The sequence below is a fragment of the Aotus nancymaae genome, unplaced genomic scaffold, assembly GCF_030222135.1.
Source record: "Aotus nancymaae isolate 86718 unplaced genomic scaffold, 86718_ANA_hifiasm-v0.15.2.pri h1tg000029l, whole genome shotgun sequence".
In the NCBI taxonomy this organism is placed as follows: Eukaryota; Metazoa; Chordata; class Mammalia; order Primates; family Aotidae; genus Aotus; species Aotus nancymaae.
Window position 1 is genome coordinate 36,988,963 of NW_026988442.1, and position 21,175 is coordinate 37,010,137.

General features: G+C 50.6%; 1 long non-coding RNA gene across 1 annotated transcript in view; it reads right to left on the minus strand.

The window, feature by feature from the left end:
- Positions 1-21,175, minus strand: part of LOC105727558 (uncharacterized) — a 183,302-nt gene that overhangs the window by 10,572 nt on the left and 151,555 nt on the right. The window contains exons 5-6 of the long non-coding RNA XR_010344484.1: positions 13,520-13,613; positions 13,097-13,197 (exon numbers count right to left, since the gene is read on the minus strand). This is a non-coding gene — a long non-coding RNA (uncharacterized LOC105727558). The remainder of the gene's footprint in view (positions 1-13,096; positions 13,198-13,519; positions 13,614-21,175) is intronic.

Consider the following 21,175-nt stretch of genomic DNA (forward strand, 5'->3'; position numbering starts at 1 on the left):
AAACCTGGCAGAGGTTCCTAGAGAATGGCATCTCCTTGAGCACCGGCTTGGTGCCCCATGCTGCTTGACACCTCTCTGTCTCTGAACCCATGTCAGCTCTCTTCAGGAGGGATGGTCACCATCTTTTTACACACAGAGAAACTGAGATGAAATAACTTGCTCCAGTTTACACAGCTAATCATGGCCAAAAGCTGGGTGTAGATCTAGGTTTGTAGGACCTTGGGAGGTTGGGTTCTTTCTACTTTTTTACACAGTCTTTCAACAGGACGGAAATCAGCACGAGCCTGTCATGTCAGAGCAGCTTTAAGCAGGATGTGTGTCTTCCATGAGGGCAGCTGGAAGGACTTCCGGGTCAATGGGGGCAGTGAAGCGGTAGCATGGCCCGGGGGAGACCTTTAGAGTAAGGGAGCTTCCTCTTCCACAACAGTCAGAGACGAGAAATGGTGGCAACCAGGCTGAGAGGGCACAGAGGCTGCTGGGGGTGCTCCCCTACCCTCTACCCATCTGACTCCTAAGCCTCAGTTTTTCCAATCCATTCTGTAAAAGGGAGTTTTTCTCTCAGTTCATTCAGCAAGCATTTGTGGATTGAATACAGTGTGCCAGGCATCAGCCTAGGTGGAGAGAAATCAGAGGCTTGGTCCTGGTGGTGTGCCACGTGGCTGAGACTGTGGGTCTACGCCCTTCTCCTGTCACTTCAAAGCCGGGGAGGCCCAGGAATCTCCATTTACCTCACCAAGGTTCAGCTTCTCCCCATGGAAAATGGGGAGAATAATAACAATACCTGAGGCTCAGCTCGGCTGGAAGGACTGAACTGAACACGGTGTGTGTGGAGCTTAGCACAGCTGCCAGGGCATGGGCAGCCTGGGGGACGGACGGGGCAGGATGCTGCCGGCTTTTATGCAAAGGCGGAAAGCTCTGCTGAGGCTGGAAGAAAAGGAAAAGAACAGTGGCTCACATTTCTTGGCCCACTCCTTCTCAAATACCATATTCTGCATAAAAATATCCTTCAAAAGTCACGGCCAAACCCCCACGGCGGTGGGAATGCCCTCCCTATGGAGAGAAAGCCACCCTCAGACAGCGAGTGTCGCTTGTGATGCAGCTGGCACACAGAGCGGGCGGGTGGAGGAGTGACGACGCACAGTCGCCTGGCAGGGCAGCCGCGGCGGGGAGTGTCTGGGTGCTCGCCGATTCCTTCAATGCTTCCATATTTTTGAAAATTTTCATAATAAAACACTGGGGGAAGTGGAAATGCAGCCAGCCCCAACCCTGCAGGAGAGGGTGGCTTCAAGCACCATTTTCTCATTTCTCTGAGTTTCTTAAAACCTTTTTCTCATAACCCCACAGCTTGTAAATGTTTGAACAATTATGACTGTCAGGTGCACAAACAAGGCCCTCACACGTGGCCTATTGTTCTGCAGATGGAAAAGTCTGTTAGATTAGATTATTTTTTTAGAACCTGGGGTGAGGAGGGTGGGGGACGGGAGTGTTGATAAAAGGCTTCCTGGCCTGGGCTTGTGAACAGGCACACTGAGAAAATCCGGCTTTTCAGGAACTTCCCCTGGAGCCACCTTCCTTTACCAGGACACAAGTTTAACTCTTTCTAACCAAAGGCTTCTTGGTAATGAGTACAGTAGCCCTGTTCTTGCACTATAGTTTTTTTTTTTTTTTTAATCCAAATGGTGTATCTAAGCCCATGACCGACTCCACCTCACTTGGGGATTTTAACACAGCGATGTGGGGCTCAGGATTTGAGAGCTCAGCCTTGAGCCAGACTGCTGGGGTTTGAATCACTCTAGCTTTGTAATTGGCCTCTCTGTGCCCATCTATAAAATGGGAGTGATCATTGTCAGCTTTTTAGTGGATTAACAAAAATATGACAAGAGCTGAGAGCAGACAACACCAGCACATAGTAACAGATGGTTGCTGCTTACAGCCATGCACTGCCTAATGACATTTGGTCAAGGACAGACCACCTATATGAGGGCGGTCCCGAAAAATGATAATCCTGTGTTTTCACGGTACCTTGTCTATGACTGGACATGTTTAGAGATACAAATATTTACTGTTGTGTTATGGTGGCCTGCAGTTTCAGTACAGTCACATACTGTCCAGGTTTGCAGCCTAGGAGCCTAGGCTGTGTCATACAGCGTACGTATGCAGCAGGCTACGCGCCTGGGTTGATGAAGTCGCCGATGACCCATTTCTCAGAATGTATCCCTGCCTTACAGTAACTCATGACTGTATCGTTATTAAGAACTTAGTAACTCTTCCGAGATCATGGAGGAAACCATGAAAAAGGTTAAGTGGTTACTATGAAATTGGTAAAGTGTAAATGGAGAAAACATGTGATGTTATTGTGACAATAATAGGACCCTCCTCCTAGGGCTGCTGTGAGGACGAAGTGGCACTACCCACGCCAGGGAAATTGCTTTGCAGAACGCCCTGGCTCAGTCAACGATTGCTTGTGAAAGCTCGTACGGTGTGCAAGGGGACACGGGCTCTTACCTTTGTGACAGGAAAGCCGCCTGCCTTGGGCTGTGAGCCATGCAATGAAATGTACTAACAGCCGCAGAAAGAACCTGGTCTGTCTGCTTCTCATGTGCCTGGGCCCCGTTCCAGTGGCTCCCAGACGGCCGTGACCTCGATACGGTGTGTGCGCCAGTGGCTGGCCTGACCCCCTAATCGTGGCCGCCCGCCTCGCCAGGATGACCTACATTTCCACAGTGGCGGCTAAAGCAGACATTCCAGGGTAATTAACACACACACACACAGACATACATACACACAGAAACACACACACTCTCACACACACACACTCTCACACACATACACACACAGCGGCTCAGGCCTGGCTGTGGCTGGCACGCTTGCTGTCTAGACAGGGCTGGGAGCTGAATGGCCTCCCGCAGAGGGAGGGAGGCTGCTTGGGGCTGCAACCAGGACAGCTGAGGTGGGGAGAGAGGCTTTTCCTGTTCACTGGGGCAGAGACCCCTGAGAAGATGAGCAGCAGTGATCGCTCCTCCCCACCTTAAACAGGCTTCCAGCCGTGTCCCTTCCAAGGAAAGTCTCAGGAAATCATCAGGCAAAAGAGCCTAGGTCCAGCTACAGGAGAGCTTGACGCACTGCTGTTTGTAATAATGAAAAATGGGAGAGAGCCTTCCAAAAAGTTAAGCATATGACGGGGCCATCATAAGAGGGAGCAGCAAGGGTTGCTGACAATTGTGTTGAAGGAGATGGTCTGATGGCATGTGGTGACTGTCATGAAATATTAAGTTTCAAAAAGCATGATTCAAAATGGCACGTCATCAGGGACAGCAGTCATTTTTCTAATAGGTGCACAGGAGAATAATGAGAAAAGCACACCCAGGAAGCTCAGTGCTTGTCTCTGGGCTTTGATAGCTGGTCACCAGGGAACTCTGCAAGCTCCCACTCATGGTTGGTGTGCAAATACCAAGGACACTAGACCGAGACCCTGACCCAGCTGGCCCAACACCAAGGCTCTGGCCCTTCCCCTGCCCCAAATCCCAGTGCACCCAGCTGGTATTTTCCAAATGCCAGTCGCACAGGGACCACCTTCATGACTTTTGCCCACGGCACTAATAATTTACTTAGAATTATGCTTTAAATCGACTCACGATTTTCTCAAAAGCAAATTGATTTTAAAAGAAAACTTTATATCACAGTTGTGGATGGGAAAACCAAAAACAGAAGGTGCTGTAAAAATAAACACATCATTATTAATTTTAAAAAATTTCTTGTGTGGTTAGTTACTAAAATCATCTTGCCAATGGTATGTATGCCACACATTGGCCGACGCTGCCTTCACTCAACCTCTTCGCCTTCATCCCAGCAGGCCTGTCTCCATGGAGACGGGGCCAATCAGCTCCCACCCTAACCCATCACTGAGCTCCCAGGTACCTGGCTGAGCCACAAGGGTCCAGCCTGTCCCCCTCCCGACACATCCTCTGTTCAGTGGAGATCCCACCTATCAGATTGTCCTCCCATGCTAAGTAGAAAGCTCACCATAGTACATGAGCTTCATATTAAATTATTTTTAATTTCATGGTGCTCAGTTCCACAGTCAATTAATTCCATCTCATTTTCAAGGGTCCCATCACCCTGCTTTCTTTTTCCAGCAGTTCCAGTGATTTTCCAGAATCAATCGGGGGTTGGTTGTGTTTGGTTTTAAATATGTATACATGTACAGCTTGTCTGTGTCCTTTTCCCTGTTCCTCCTCCTGACCGTACCCACGCTGGACACTCCAGGCTGAGGCTGGAGGGGGCAAGAGGAGGGGACAAAAGGAGGGGACCTGGCAGGCAGGCACCTGGCCCCTTCAGAAGATGAGGGACAGAGGAGCATTTCCACATGCAGGTGGGTGCCTGCAACAGAGGAAGAGGGAACCACTGCCTCTTGGAGGGCCTGGGCTCTGAGGACTCCCTGCTGCCTTTTCCTCTTAGGGAAGCCCTTCCCCACCTGGAGGTGTTTGCCAGCACATGGCCCTGACACCTTTGCAGTATTGGGCATGTGACTCAAGTTAGCCAATCAGAGTAGTCCATGCCCTGGGACAGCAAGATAGGCCAAGGAGCCGTCACATGACCTAAGCAGGGTCAATCAGTGTCCTTTGGAGAAACAAAATGGCTTCTGTGTAAGAAATGACCATGACCTTTTTCTCTCGGCTTCTTAGCTATGAAGGTAATGGAAGCTCAGGCTGCTGGAGACCATCCCTGCTGTCACTTGTAACTCAGCCTGCCTGATCATGAAGCCAACTAGAAAAAAGGAGAGCCAAGAGATGTCAAGAGGAAAATAAGTCCTACTGTGTTGTTCAGTAAGGTCCTACATACACCTGTGCCTGAAGGCCACCAAACTGCCCAACTTTGAAGTTGCATGTGCCAGCAAATTTCCCATTTTTTGTGTGTGAATTTGGTTTTCTATGTTTCCTTCCCTTGTTCAAGTCAACCAAGGAACATTACTGTGTGTCACATGCCCACCTTCCTTCCCCTTGCCTCACGTGCCCTGCCTTATCCAGGCACAGCCTGGAAGGTAGAGGTGACAAGCACAGAGGAAGCTTTATGGTACATCCAGCCCCTCAAGACTCAGCTCAGGCACCACCTCCTCCAGGAAGCCTCCCCTGGTGCGTTAGTGTGCCTTCTCAGACTGGCTCATAACCCATCTCTGCTGTTCCACAGCGTTTATTGAGCATAGCACCATGCATAAGGGCCAGACTCTGGAACCTAGATGTCCCTGATTGGAATCTCAGCTCTTGCCAGCTGTGTGACCTTGAACATAGAGTAACTTCTGTTCCTTGATTTCATCACCTATAAAATGGGAGTTAACATCAGTCTTTCTACCTAGTCCTACTTTGTTGTGAGGATTGTCACTGAGTTAGGACAGAGGCCAGCACATGGCTGCCCCCCAGGGATTAATAGTGTTGGCCGTCATTTTTATGTTCTGTATCACTTTTGCCATAACTGCCTTCTACTTGCTTGTCTTAGACTGCAAGCCCTTTCCCTTCCCTTTTCCTTCAATAGCTTTGGTTTCCCAGACCAAAGTTTCCCACAGTGCCTGGCATGTAATGAACCTGAGAGAATGTTGGTTGAACAATGTGTGCCCCCCAAAATGAACAGACAAATTTATATCTTCTACCCTTCCTTCTACCTGTCAAGAACTCTGACTTTGCCATCTTGTTTTTGGCTGTCGTCCTAAAAATAGGATAACGAGCAGGCAGGAGGTGGGGAGAAGCAGAAGTGAAAGGGAATGAAGACAAATGCAACGGTTGGGGGGTCAGGAGAACAGATGCGCTCAGCAGGTCACGGAGGCGCTCACGCCTGGCTGGGTGCTGGAATCACCCAGGTGCAAGGGCTCCCAAGCAAGCCCCCTGGGCCCTACCCGGGAGACTCCCACCTCATCCGCCTGGGTGGGGCCTGGAACTTCCCGGGTGATCCTGTGCTGTGAGGCCAGGGTTGAGAACCCTGGGACTGAGGATGGGAGGAGCTTCAATGCATTTGAGAAATAGAATCTCCTTGAGTGTTTTTGAGAGATTTCAGCAAAGATTACTTCCTTTTCAATGATTTTGACCCTCAGCTGGTTGTTCTTTAAATATGACCCAACACTCACACCAGCAATCACAGATAAAAGCAGCAAAGGAAGGTGGAAGAAATGCTTCAACATAGCGGACTCAAGGGAAGCAGAAACACATCAGCCTGTGTTCACGGGAGAGAGGAGTGCAGGGTTATGGCTGTGGCCACTTCCCTGCCCTGATCTTAATTACAGAAGACCCACTGGCTCAGCAGTCTCTAAGTTGCAGGTAGAGAAATTAGATGTGATATCCAAATCCTTTCTTTTTTTTTTCTTTTTTTTGAAGCAGGGTCTCATTCTATTTCCCAGGCTGGAGTGCAGTGGCACAATCATGGCTCACTGCGGCCTCAACCTCCTCGGCTCAAGCATTCCTCCTGTCTCAGCCTCCTGAGTGGCTGAGACCACAGGCATGCACCATCATGCCTGGCTAATTAAAAAAAATTTTTTTATATACTGATGGAGTCTTTCTATGTTGTCCAAGCTGGTCTTGAGCTCCTGGTCTCAAGGGATCCACCCACCTTAGCCTCCCAAAGTGCTGGGGTTATAGGAATGAGCCACTGTGCCCAATCCCAAATCTTGACTAGTAATATATAGTCAGTTAGATAGACAGATGGATGGACCATTCCTTGTGAACTCCTCTAGGGAGACCCTTTGAAGAAAGTGTCTGAGGACCAAGTCATCATCAGAGCAGCTGAAGACAAGGCCCCACCCACAACAGGTGAGTGGGTTCAGGAAGAATCCTCCCCAAGGACCACTCAGCAGGGCTGTGAGCTCCTGGGAGCAACAAGAGAAGGATTTCGTGCAGGATTCACGGTGCCTGGAGCCTGTTCCACTTAAGAGAAATTAAGCTGTCATAAGCATGAAAGGAATAATGTCACTCCTGGGAGTTTCTGCCACTGTCCTTCCTTTGATAAGTCCACAGCTTGCCCAGGCAGTTTTTGGCGCTTGGGGACACAGCTGCAAACAGGTCACCTTGCTCTGAAACCACAGGGGCTCACTGTCTAGTGTCTAGCAGGGAAACACACACCAAGCAGAAGGATGTCATGGGCGAGTGTTCTGAGCAGGCCTGGCATGCTCCTGGGACCCGCTGAGAGGCGCTTGGGAAGCTCTCTGAACAGGAAAGGCTGATCTGGCTTGTGGCCTGGTGGTCTTAAAGGGAGAAATACAAGAGGAAGTTTGGGGGCAAGAGGAGTTGAGGGGACGAAGACTGTTTCCTCTCGTCCCTCTCTGCTGGGCTTGTTCCCACGGCCGCTACAATACCCCAGGAACTCCGAGAGAAGTACTCCTGGAATCTCTATGTGTCTGTAGGAATGGGACCAAAGTGCCAATTCCTGGCTATCTATCCACCATGCCACCTGGCTGGGCTGCCTGCCACCAGATGCCACCAGAGAGGGACAGAGACACTGGGGAGGGGATACATGGTCACATGTCACCTAGAGAAGGGGCAGATTTGTGTTTGTAACAAACACCTGCAGGTGGTTCTTATCACAGGAGGGACATTCGTTGTCTGGTGCCCCTCATCTCTGCCACTCTTCCCAAGCTGGCCTCATTCTCCCTCTCTGTAGACTCCCTTCCTTGGCCCTGCTGCCCCTGCGCACTGGCTTCAGGAGACTTCCTGATTTCAAGCCCCTAACAGAGCCCATTGAGAATCTATGTGCCTACCAGGTCTAAATTCTTCTGAGAAAGAACTTGAATGGTCCAGTTTGGATTGGGACATAGCTCTGGTCCAACCAGCTGTGGCCAAGGAAGGGTGAGGTCATGGTACAGTTGTGGCTCGTGGGGACTCCCCTGTGGGTATAGGAAGATAATTCTCAGAGGTACCCATCCAAACTGCTGTCTCCCATCAACGCATGCCCGTGCTCCCCAGGAGACCCCACACCACAACTCAGGTTATGAATTTCTCTCTTCCTTGTAAATTTCCAGACCTCACAGCACACCCAGCTTCAAAGGAATCAGAAACTCAGTAATGACATGATATGCTTCTTCAAGAACTTTCTAGAGCAAGAGCTCTCAGCAGACAGGGGCTGTTGCCTTGATTGTCCTGTGTACCCCAGCCACCCCGCTATGTCCATTAAGCACAAGGACCGACATGCCATTGGCACTCTCTGTTATGGGCTGGATTCTGTCCCCTCAGAATCGTATGTTAAAGTCCTAACCCACATTGGAGGTAGGGACTCTAAAGAGATGATTAAAGTTAAATAACTTCATAAGGGTGGGCCCTAAACCAGTGTGGCTGGAATCCTTGTAGGAAGAGGAAGAGGGAACAGGGAAGGACACACAGAGAAGCCATGTGAGGACACGGGGAGGAATGGCCATCCACAAGCCCAGGAGAGAGGCCTCTGAAGACATCAAACCTAGAGACCTCTTGATCTTAGACTTCTAGACTCCAAGACTATGAGAAAATACATTACGTTGTTTAAGCCACCTAGTCTGGCAGCTCAGGCAGACTAATACACTCGCTGAAGGTTTGTTCCTCACTAAAGGGATGCAAAAATGGTGGAACTGAGTCCTCCCTCTGAGAGCTTGGACCTGTCTACTGACTGCAAAAGGCCCATCAGAAGTCTAGGTTAGCTCTTGGTTAAAAGGGAAACAACAACCAGTTTATCAGGCATCCTGGGGCTTTCACTGGGTGAGGACAGGGGTCTTCTAAAGGCCCCAGTGTCAGAGCAGGACTTGAAGTATGTGGAGAAAGTGGCCCACTACTCATGACCACGGCCACATGCAGGGGAGAACTGACCCACTACTCATGACCACGGTCGGCACGCAGGGGAGACCTGACCCACTACCCATGACCACGGCCAGCACGCAGGGGAGACCTGACCCACTACTCATGACCACGGCCGACATGCAGGGAAGACCTGACCCACTACTCATGACCACGGCCGACATGCAGGGGAGACCTGACCCACTACTCGTGACCATGGCTGGCACTCAGGAGAGACCTGACCCACTACTCATGACCACGGCCAGCACGCAGGGGAGACCTGACCCACTACTCATGACCACGGCCAGCACGCAGGGGACACCTGACCCACTACCCATGACCACAGCCACACGCAGGGGAGACCTGACCCACTACTCATGACCACGGCTGCACACAGGGGAGACCTGACCCACTACTCGTGACCACAGCTGGCTCTCAGGAGAGACCTGACCCACTACTCATGACCACGGCTGGCACTCAGGAGAGACCTGACCCACTACTCGTGACCACGGCTGGCACACAGGGGAGACCTGACCCACTACCCATGACCATGGCTGGCACGTAGGGGAGACCTGACCCACTACTCGTGACCACAGCTGGCACTCAGGAGAGACCTGACCCACTACTCATGACCACTGCCGGCACACAGGGGAGACCTGACCCACTACCCATGACCACGGCTGGCACGCAGGGGAGACCTGACCCACTACTCGTGACCATGGCCGGCACACAGGGGAGACCTGACCCACTACTCATGACCACGGCCGCCCGCAGGGGATACCTGACCCACTACTCGTGACCACGGCTGGCATGCAGGGGAGACCTGACCCACTACTCGTGACCACGGCTGGCACACAGGGGAGACCTGACCCACTACTCATGACCACTGCCGCACGCAGGGGAGACCTGACCCACTACTCATGACCACGGCCGCACTCAGGGGAGACCTGACCCACTACTCGTGACCATGGCTGGCACTCAGGAGAGACCTGACCCACTACTCATGACCACGGCCGCACTCAGGGGAGACCTGATGACCTTGCTCTGTAGTGCTGCTCTAAGCTTTTGAGTTACAATCTACACTAAATGCTATTTTTAAAATTTCTTAGACTCTTTTTATTGGCAAAGGCCCGAATTTGGCATTAGAGGCCCAGACCTCTCTAGTTTGAAAAGCAAAAGGAAAACACATTTCCATGGTCTTTGACTATACAGAGATCAAACAAAATCCTACTTTGCTTGGTGATATTTAGGAATGGAGGAGCCAGACTGCTTCCTGGGGATGAAACAGCTATTGTGCATCAGAAGAGGAGCAGCGTGACCCCCTCACCACCTCGGCAGCGCAGATGGAAAGAGATCCTTTCTCCCCAGTGACCACTGATGTCCACACTCACTCCCATGGGACAGATGCTAGGCTGGGTCATGTAAACCGTCCACCAGACAGAGCAGTGGGAAGGCTGACCACCAAATCTGGTGTGGGTACCCCTGAAGCCTGGGTTAGAGCTGGTTCCAAAACATGTAGACAGAGTGAAGGAAGAGGCTGTTCCCTATGGAAATGGGAGTTTTTAACTAGAAGAAAGGAGAGTGGAGACCGTGCAGGCCACAGCACCTGCGTGCCTGCTGAGTTCCGGAGGACACTTCCTGTTGTCTCTGAACGCAGGTTCCACCTCTTGCCACTCAAAAGCCAAAACTCAAGAGACAAGAGTTGGTGGGAAGAAACGCAGGTTTACTGGAGAGCCAGCCATCCGAGAAGACAATGGAATAGCCTCCCGAAAGATTAATACCATCTTGAGTTAAGTCCATACAAACTTTAGGCTCTTTTTATGTTCAGGATGAGGGGGAGGAGGGGATGGGGATCAAGAGGTAACATGACCAGAGACGCTGGCACCAGTGCGGGTCCAAGGAGGTTGAAACTGCTTTCTCCTTGGTCAGGTCACAATGCTCCTATAAATCTATGTTTAAAAACATAGTTGTTTACATACTTTCCCTTTAATCCTAGAGTTAGTTTTAAAAATTCCATGATTGCTGTTTTTGCATGTTGTCCCAGCGCTCTAAAATTATCCCGGCCTCTGTGCGGAAATGGATAAGGGCCCTTTAAGCAAAAATGGGGTTGGTTATGTTCAATCTTTTGCCGCTTCGCTGTTACACTGTCGGTTCCCCAGATCTCTCTAACATTGAGCAGCCCCTCCACAACCCACTGCCCCCGTCTCGGGGCGCACCTTGGTTTCTACATCAGGGGCTCTCACCCATCTCACAGCGCCAGTCTCTTCGCACATCCTTCTCCACTCAGCTGAGGTCTTTGAACACAGGTGGCAGTTTGGGGACTAGGATCTTGTGAGACTCAGTCCAGATAAACAGCATCTTAGAAGGCTGACGAATGGATGCTCAGGACCTGGGTTGATCCTGGTTCTCCCATAAACTGGCAAATTACTTAACTTCTCTGTGCCTCCGTTTTCTCATCTGGGTAATGGGTACAGTATCTGCACCAATTTTAGACGGCTATTATAAAGAGTAAATGAGGTAATATACATCAAGCACTCCAAATGTGAGCTGTTATTAAGACACCTCTCCCATCTGTCCGCTTCTCTCTATCTGTGCTGCCACCACCTCATCTGAGTCACCATCCTGTCCCCAGGGCCATATCCCAGCCTCTTTGGTGTGTCCTGGCCTGCTCTGACCTTGTGCCACTCTGACCCATTCTCCACACAACAGCCAGGATGGGACTGCCAGATGAAACACAAGACACCCCATTAAATGTGAAATTTTGGATCAACAGTGAATATTTTTCAGCATAGCTACGTCCCAAACAATATTCATTATATACATATGCCAAACAGTTATTTATTTGAAACTCAGATTTAACTGGGCACCTTGTATTTTTATTTGCTAAATCTTGCAGCCTTAAGCCATGGAGAAATCAGATCGTTTTACTCCTTACTTAAAACCTCCAGTGACTTCTCAACACAGGACGGAATCGGTTCCCTGTCCTGACCTGCAGGGCTTAACCTGGCCCAGCCCCTGTGGGCCACTTTTTTCCTGGGACTATTATTAACAAGTTTAACAGCATCGGTGGCCAGGCATCACCTTGTCAGGTCACACACCATGCCTGCTCCCCACCAGGGGACTGATCAGAGAATAAGAAAATGAAGCCAGCAAGGACCACAGGACAGGAGACCATGCGGCTTTGTGAGATGCCTCCTGTCCTGGTGTGGGACCCAGACCAGCATTCTGCTCGCACGGGAAACTGTAGCAGCTAGACCGCCAGCCTGGTGTGAGTGGCAAGGGGGTTGGCTCAGACATCCTGTGCTGTACAGGCTCCCAGAACAGCTGCAGCCAACTGCCCAGCTCTACTTCGACCAGCCCCATAAACTTGGACATGAAATTTCCCTCTCTGTGCCTCAGTTTCCCCATCTACAAACTGGAGGTGCTGATGGCGCCTAAGTAGCCTCAGGGCTGTTGCGAGATAACCAGGTTCACACCTGGACATCAGCTGCAGCAGCACCTAGCAGGGAGCAGCCGAACACCAGCCTTTCAAGTTCATTCTTCAAGGCCAGGCAGGACTGCAGGCGTGGGCTAGGGGGAGGGCACAGAGCTTGCACGGCTGAAGGTGGTTCTGCTGGAAATCCAGCTGCCCCAGCTTGGAGACAGTATTCGGGGGCACAGTCGACAGTTGCCTTCCTCCCCTTGCCTCCCTGGGAGCCTATGGCCTTCAGCCGTCCCTCCGCTCAGCTGTGTTTCCAGCTTGCCTGCTTCGGGTGGGGATCCTTACATCAGGGGCAGGGGCCTGGCGAGGAATTCAGTCAGTCTCTGCTCTCGGCCCCTTGACCTTCTCCCGGCTAGCTGAGCTTCTCCTCCTGCCAGAAACCCAGAATCCCCTGGCAACTCCCTCCTTTTCCCTTAAATTGTGGCCACAGCATGGCCCCTAGTCCTCGGTCAGAATGCAGAATCCCGAGCTAGGAACTCAGCCTCTCACCAAGCCAGACGCAACTCCCACCAGGAAGCACTGCCCCCGCTGCCAGGTCAGCCTCCTGTGCCAGTTGAGCTCAGGATGAGGGTTTAGGGCCTGGCTCTGGGTGCATCTAAACAGACCCGCTTTCCAGATCCTGGGCTCCTTTCTCTCTCCTGTCGCTGTGCAGGGAACTGGGCTCCCTTACGCTGTGGTGTTTCTGAAATACTTTTATGTAGTCAAAAATCTTCATTGAGTCCCTACTGTGTGCCAGGCTGGGAACTCAGTGCTGAGGACATGAAACGGGCGGAAGGGGTCTGCTGCCATAGCGTCCTGGGCTGAGACAGACACATTAGGAGTTAAGGACACTTACCAGAATGAGTATTTGCTGAAGGCCATGAGCAGGTGGAGGCGAGAGGGAGGAGCAGAGGTAGGCGCAGTTGTAGAGAGCAGTGGGGGTTGCTTGGGACCCACCTGGAAAGGAGGGCAGGACCCCTAAGGAGGTGGCCTTTGAAGGAGGAACAAGAATGAGCTACAGCAGAGGCAGGGAGGCTGTTCTCAAGGGCCAGTCAGTGCAAGTCTCCCCGGGTGACCGGAGGGTGATGTATTTGGAGAGGTAACAGGAGGTCACTGAGGCAGGGCACGGGGCAGGGGATGACAGAGGCCTTGCAGGCCAAGGGCAAAAGAAGGCCCCTGAAGGGTGGAAGACCCGATGCACACCCTTGAGTGACTAAGTCGTATCCTTCCAAAGAGACGTCCAAGTCCCAACCTCCAGCACCTGTGACTGTGGCCTTACCTGGAAATGGTGTTTGCAGATGGATTACATTAAGGATCTCCAGATGAGATCATCCTGAACTTCAAGGCAGGGGCTGAATCCAATGGTGAGTGTCCTTATAAGAAAATAGAGGAGAGACGCTCAGAGAAGGGGGGGCCTCGTGACGACGGAAGCAGCGAGTGGGGTGATGCAGCCGCCAGAACAGGCCGGCAGCCACAAGAGGCCAGAAAGTGCCTGTCCCAGGAGCTTCAAAAGGGGGCTCGGCGCTGCCCACACCTTCACCTCAGACTCTGGCCTCCAGAGCTGTGAGAGCACAGATGTCTGTTGTTTTAAGACAGGCAGTTTGTGGACATTTTTATGCAGTCTTGGAAACTAAAACAATGTTTAAAAGCTTGCTCTGGCTGAAATAAGCAGAATTGGTTGTGGGGCAGGGGAGAAAGCAGGAGCCGCCTGGGAAGCCGAGACCCCTGGAGCAGGATGGCAGCTGGAATCCAGGCAGTGGCAGGGGAGGGGGGAGAGTGGGGATTGAGCTGTGCCTCAATAATAGTGAAGGTGACATTTCCCATCCCCACCCCCCACCCAGCACCTTGCTGTAATGGCCTTATTCAGATTTTCATATTTAATTCTGGATTAAACCCAGGAGTTGTTACCATCACCATCACCATTTTATAGACAAAGAACCAAAGGAACAGAGAGGTTTGTTAACATCTCCAAGACCACACAGCTAGAGGCAGCATTCTAGGCTGCCTCAACATTCTAGGCTGGCACAGATGCCAGCCTAGGCCAAGGGATCCAAGGACCACGTACTTAGCCATCCCAAGCTCACTGTCGTGCACTCAAATTAACAGCACTGGCTGGGGATAGAGGTGGGTGGATGATGACAGAGAAGCAAACAAGAGCCGCTAAGTGGGTGGCACTGCCTGGAAGACCGTGGGGCGGACAGCCTGTCTGTCTCCAGGAGGAAAATGGCCATTTCCTTCCCAGGACGCACATTGGGCAGGAACTTTCTGGAGCCGGATCCTTCAGGATGGGCCTCCCACTCTGCATGTTCTGCCATTTGGAGCAGGCAACCTGCTGCAGTTGTATTAATTATGTGAAGGCAAATGAAAGCCCCCAGCTGACCCACCGGGATCATGAATACTGCTGGCAGAAAATGGACTGGGGCCACGTGTCTCAGCAGCAGCTTTTTGTGGCATGAAAGTTGGATCGTTTCCATCCTGTGATTGGTGTTTGCTTCGCTGGGAAACCACTTGTCTTCCTGTTCCAGTTCTCCCTGTAAGCATTCTTTTCCACTTTTTAAACAATAATAGGGGTTGCCATGGAAATCAGAGTAATTTTCATCCCAATGTAGTCCAGATAAACTATCAGGCATTTGGGGCCACCTTGCCTGCCACCCGTGCTCTAGTCTCATGACTAGAAAATTTGGGAACGTCTGAGACACTCACATTCTCTCGCATCGATTCCTAAGTGGGTCAGAGCTTGGAGGTCTTGGCAATTAATGGCTCAGTTAGTGAAGGCTGAGCATAAAAATTTCATGAGCAAAATGCGTCTTTCTCATTTTGAAACTTTAAAAAGCTCCACTCAGATAAATGAACCCTATTGCACCTGCAGAACTGAGTAAATTAGGTGTAATTTTATTACAATATTGATTGCTGCCACCAGACATCTCAATTGTATTTTTTAGCCTTGATCGAAGGTGAAAATGGCATCTTTTAATCGAGTTGAAAAATGCAACTCTGTGGGAAGATGGAGCTGAGCTGAAGGAGGAAGGTGGAGGAAGAGAGAAGTCTCAGACCCCCTTGTTGGAGAGAATCGACAATTTTTCAACAGAAACCGAGATTGTCAGCAGTGGCTGTCAGTGAATAAGTTTCAGTGAATAATAGGAAAAGAACATAGTAGGCACTCAATAAAAACTGTGCCCTTACTCTGCAAGCAAGAAGCTCTGCATATACCAAGAGAGGCGGTTAGAGGTGCTGGGAATAATGAAACTATCCTTGGGGGCAGCAGATGCAGAAAAACAAAATGATTTTTCTTTTTTTTTTCTTGAGACAGTCTCACTCTGTTGCCCAGGCTGGAGTGCAGCGGCGCGCTCTCGGCTCACTGCAACCTCCACCTCCCAGGTTCAAGGGATTCTCACGCCTTAGCCTCCCGACTAGCGGGACTACAGGCACACACCACCACACCCAGCTAATTTTTTTGGGTTTGTTTTTTTTTTTTTTGAGACGGAGTTTCGCTCTTGTTACCCAGGCTGGAGTGCAATGGCGTGATCTCGGCTCACCGCAACCTCCGCCTCCTGGGTTCAGGCAATTCTCCTGCCTCAGCCTCCTGAGTAGCTGGGATTACAGGCACGTGCCACCATGCCCAGCTGATTTTTTGTATTTTTAGTAGAGACGGGGTTTCACCATGTTGACCAGGATGGTCTCGATCTCTTGACCTCGTGATCCACCCACCTTGGCCTCCCAAAGTGCTGGGATTACAGGCGTGAGCCACCGCGCCCGGCGGGTTTTGTTGTTTTTTAGTAGAGACATGATTTCCCATGTTGGCTAGGCTGGTGTTGTACCCTTGGCCTCAAGTGATCCACCCACCTCAGCCTCCCAAAGTGCTGGGATTATAGGAGTGAGCCACAGAGCCCCAGCCACAAATAATTTCTTATGTCTCATGTGGGCCTGGCACAGAAGTGCTCAATGAATATTTTTGGAATACTACTGCTGAACTTATGAGGTATAGAAATGACTGTGCTTGTGAGAGGTGTCTTTCAGGGGCCCCTTTTCTGAAGGAAGAGTGAGAGAGACCTGCCCAGGTGAGAGCAGAGGTCAGGGCATGGGGATGGAAGAAGAATGTTCCAGGCCAAGGAAAGACCCTGCCATTAATCCTGACTGCAAAGCAGACAGCCCCTGGCAGTGAGATAACTGGCCTTTGTGAGTACCGTACATAAGGCTGAGAAGATGCTGCTCACCCCTGCAGGTCCAGCCCCACTCAGAGCAGGGAACACGTGCAGTTTGTAAAGGGGAAAGAAAGAGAGAGGAGAAAGAGGAGAGGGGAGGGAGGAAGCAGGGGAGAGGGGAGGGAGAAGCAGGGGAGAGGGGAGGGAGGAAGCAGGGGAGAGGGGAGGGAGGAAGGAGAGGAGAGGGGAGGGAGGAAGCAGAGGAGAGGGGAGGGAGGAAGGAGAGGAGAGGGGAGGGAGGAAGCAGAGGAGAGGGGAGGGAGGAAGGAGAGGAGAAGGGAGGGAGGAAAGAGAGGAGAGGGAGGGAGAGAGGCTCCCCTCCCTCTGCAAGTTCCTTCCTCATCTGTGGACAATTGCACAGTTAGCATAACCTCTTTTGATGCAACTTAAAAGGAAGTTACTGTTTGAAGAATGATTGATGACTTCTCTCGTGGTTTACCTTTCCCAAGTGACTAATTGGGTGCATTCACCCACAGCACAGAGAGGCGCTATTTGCCCTGAATGATTTCATGAACCAGAAAAGTTGAGGGGCTCGGGTTAACGGCTATGGCACATGGAAAACCATGGTCTTCCCCAACCCCAACCCTACCCTAACAGTCTCAGCTAGAACAGAGTAATCACAGAAAGTGACTGGTAGATGGGCTTGGTGTAGGAAGAAATGTCCCTTATCCACTCAGACATGGTAAATATGTGAGTCACTCCTGTCTTCCTTCTCAACATTCTAGGTTTTACCCTAGAGACCAATCACTCACTCCTTCAAGAAATGTCAACTAGAAATTTATACTGTTCTGGGCACATGCTAAATATGCTAGAGTAATAATAGAGTTATCTTGTTTTGAATAAACTTTTTGGAGAATACAGTAGTAATACATATTCACAGATAAGCATTTGGAAAATGTAAAAAAGAATATAAAATCATCTTGTAACCTGCAATTCCATTATCAGAGATAATGGCTGCTAATATTTTGGTGTATTTCTATTGAGTTATTTTTTCTTGTACAATAAGGACACACACACTTTAAAAAAAAACTATCATAACCATTTAATAATATATTACAAACCTTTCCACATCATCAAATATTTTTCTCTACAATATAATTTTAATAATTGTATAATACTCGATTGTCTAGTTGTGCTATGATATACTCCCAATCTCCTTTGTTAAACACTTGGGGAATAGTCAGTTTCATATTCTGAATATTCACAATCACTCTACAATAAAAATTCTCTGATGAATGCTTGCACATGGCAGTGATTAATTACATAGGACAAATTCTTGGAAGAATAGTATTTTCCAGGTCTTTTATGGTTTTTCTGTTTGGCCTAATAGTTGTTTAGGACATAATTTTTTAGTTTGGTTTGTTGTGTTTTATTTTATTTTAAAATATTAGATTTTTAGCATACTTCTTACCAAAGATTAACATAGTTACAAAACTTTCCTCAAATTGTAAACATCAGCTCAACGAATTTTTATGCAATAAACATACCCTTATAACCGGTGCACAGATATAGGAACAAAATGTCACCATCTCCTCAGAAACCCCTTTGGAGCCCCTTCTAGAAGTCCTCTATGCCCCATCCAGGGATAACCATTATCATGAATTCTAACAGCATAGATTAGTTTTGCCTGTTTTTGAACTTCATGTAAACAGAACCCTAAAATACAAATGCTTTTGTGTCTGGTGCTCTTGATCTACCCCACGCGGCGAGATTCCCCCATGTTGCTGCATGTGGCTACGTGTGCTAACTTTCATTAGTGGTTCTGGTGCAGGAAAAACCCATAATTTATTTAGCCTTTTACGGGTGATGAAAATCTAGGTAGCATCACCCATCTGGGTGGTATCATCTTCACCCATCTACAGGATGAAATTTATTAATTAAATGATACATAGCTTCTCTAGGTATACTTTCATAGTTTTGTCTCCAGATCTGTGAAAATTAAAATGGAAAGAGGTGGCTAAAATCTCCCACTATATCATGCGTCACAGAGGTGAAGGAGTTGGCCCAAGACTACACGAGCCAGAGAGGTCAGGAGGCGTTCAGACTCACCCACCCGACCCTGGGCAGCCGAGGTTAACAGAACCCACCACACAAGGCTGTTGTGAGGATGAAAAATGATGATGGAATCTGAAAACTCTTAGCCCGATGTGGAAAATATGATTGCCTGTTAAGCACTGACTGCTCATTTTCATCCTCTGGGTGAAATTCTCAAAGTGACTGGATGAATACTGAGTGAGTAAAGGAATAAATGAATGAATGAACAAATGAATCCGACAGCCCTCCAATGTGCGTATGTGCCTGTGTCTATTGCAGAAAGCTGCCTTTGTTGTCTAGACAAGAAGAGATGTTTGCTTTGTGAGCCCCTGGTGGGTCTGCGGAGGTGGTGGCCCCTGGGGGCAGCTGGACCTCCCCTGGGCCCCCCACTGGGGTGACTGATGAGGCTGAAGGGGCTTTTGCCAGCAGCTGTGCCAGCCCGGCCTGCCACGCAGACCGGGCGCTCTGGGCTCCGGAGCAAAAGCACAATAGTGGCATTGTCACCACTTCCCCATTTCTTGATTGTCCCAGTTACTCATCAAGGATGTTGGCGAGCCCAGCCCCAGAACACAGCGTCCTTGTCCCTTGATTAAGCAGCAGACACGCTCAGCCAGTGGCCCTGCAGGAGGTGGCCGATGAATTCATCTCTTGGCCATTCAGAGAACCCAACAGCCAGGGACTCAGGCAAAGACGGGTCAATGGGAGGTCATGCCGGGTGGTCCCCTCCAGAGGCCACCCCCAAAGGGAAACGATGACAGCATCCTCCCCCCAGGAGGTGCCCCAGACAAGGCAGATGAAAGGGGTGGCTCGGTGGCTTCCTGTGGAAAGCCTGCCCTGGGACAGACCCCGTGTGAGAATGGGCCTGCCTGCTGCTCACTCCCTGATCCGAGCCCTGTGGCTTCTCACAAGTGGAAGACAATCAAAACACCTCTCACAGAGCCCTCCACGATGTGACCCCAAATCTTCCCACTCACCTCTGCTCACCGGGTTCTGCTCACACCCGCCTAATTTCTGACCCTGGGACGCACCATGGTCTGTTGTTCCTCAAGGATCTCCTTCTGCCTGGATGAATCCCTGAGTTCACCCCAATACCAGCTCTGACAGCTGACTCCTAGCCGGGGCTGCCTGGTTCACCTGCAGACCCAATACCTGGAGTAGCGCCTGCCAAGAGGTTGGAGAGACGTCCACTCAGGCTGCTTCCCAATGCCTAGCGCAAGGCCTGGCACATAGTAGGTGCTCATCAAATATGGAAGGAAGAGGGGAAAAGAGAAGGGAGGAAATGGTGGAAAGAAATTATCATCCAGCAACTTCAGAGACAGCGATGGGAGTGGAACAGAGAAAGGGATGCCTTCCACCAGGCACCCAGGACTCCCTTTGGGGCGGACCCCCGTCCGTGCCTATGCCACACTCCAAGGCTGGAGGCATCTCGTACTCCGCTGCCAAAGCATTCCAGGAGGGGGACTGCACCCAGAGAAGCGGGAGGCACCACCCCGTCTCCTACCCTCACGTCCAGCTCTTCTCCCTGCTCCGTTATCCACAGTGAGGGCTTCCCTTGCTTCCAGATAGTCCATGACTAAGGACCTGTAGGACCATCACATTTCTTCATCCCTTCAATACATCTTTTTGAAGGCCTGTGATGCCTCACGGATGGGGCAAGGCCCCAGATCAATGAAGGCAGGAAGGTCACACGTGGCCCAGCCTGTGGCAAGCCCCCAGCCAGTGGAGCTGGGAACATACTGGACACATGAGAGTCAACCCATGTGATCAGGAAGCCAACCTGGTTTTTGTCATCCACTGGCCCTTTAAGCTTGTCCACTGGGAGAGAGCCTTGTCCCTGACCAGATGGGAACTCAGGCGATGACCATGAATTTGCCAGTCACTCTCTAGCAGTAGACAGTCCTGTGGTCAGTGTGAGTCACAGAAGGCCTCAGTCCAGCAATGGAAAAAGCTCAGTCTTGGGTAAGAATCCAAACTTGCTCCTTGATTCAGCACAATCTGCTGCCTGATGGGTGCCTGCGGCATGCTGACTACTTGTAGGGAAGTGACCTGGCCCTCCTCTCTTTGCCCACAAGCTTTTGTCCAGCACCCAACAGAGCCTCCTTACCTGGGCTCAGGGGCTAGGTGGGATCGGGAAGGAGGCGAGGCGGATGGCTGCTCCTCATCAGTCCTGTGTGTGACAACCCTGCACTGCCTGGGGCACAGCAGAGGCTGCCCCCATGGACTCACAGTTCTGTGGGATGAGCAGGACCTCTCCTACCTGGCTGCGCCCCTGTGGGCCATTGTCCTGGAGAGAAGCACCTTTCTTTAAGGGACTCACTTGCCCAGGATGAACACAGCATTGGCCATCTCTTGGAGGAGCTTCTGCTTTTCAGAAGCAGCCTCAGTTCTTCAACCCAGGCTGCCTTTGCCTCTCAGGCATGAGTCCCTTGAGCCCTCCAAAGGCTGGGCTCTGACAGAGCTGTCTGCGTGTTCCCACAAAGCTCTCACCATGTACGAAGTGAGGGGGTCACCAGCCTCCCTCCTAGGAGTGGGGAGTGCTCTGTGCTCCTGCAGCTCACAGAACCTTCTTCCTGCCTCCACAGAATCAGGACACCTGGGTTCCCATCTTCTGCCCACACCAAGGCACAGACTTCCACCTCTCTGAGCCTCAGTTTTCTTGTCTATACCAAGGGAATGGTACCGCCCTAACCAGGTTCTCA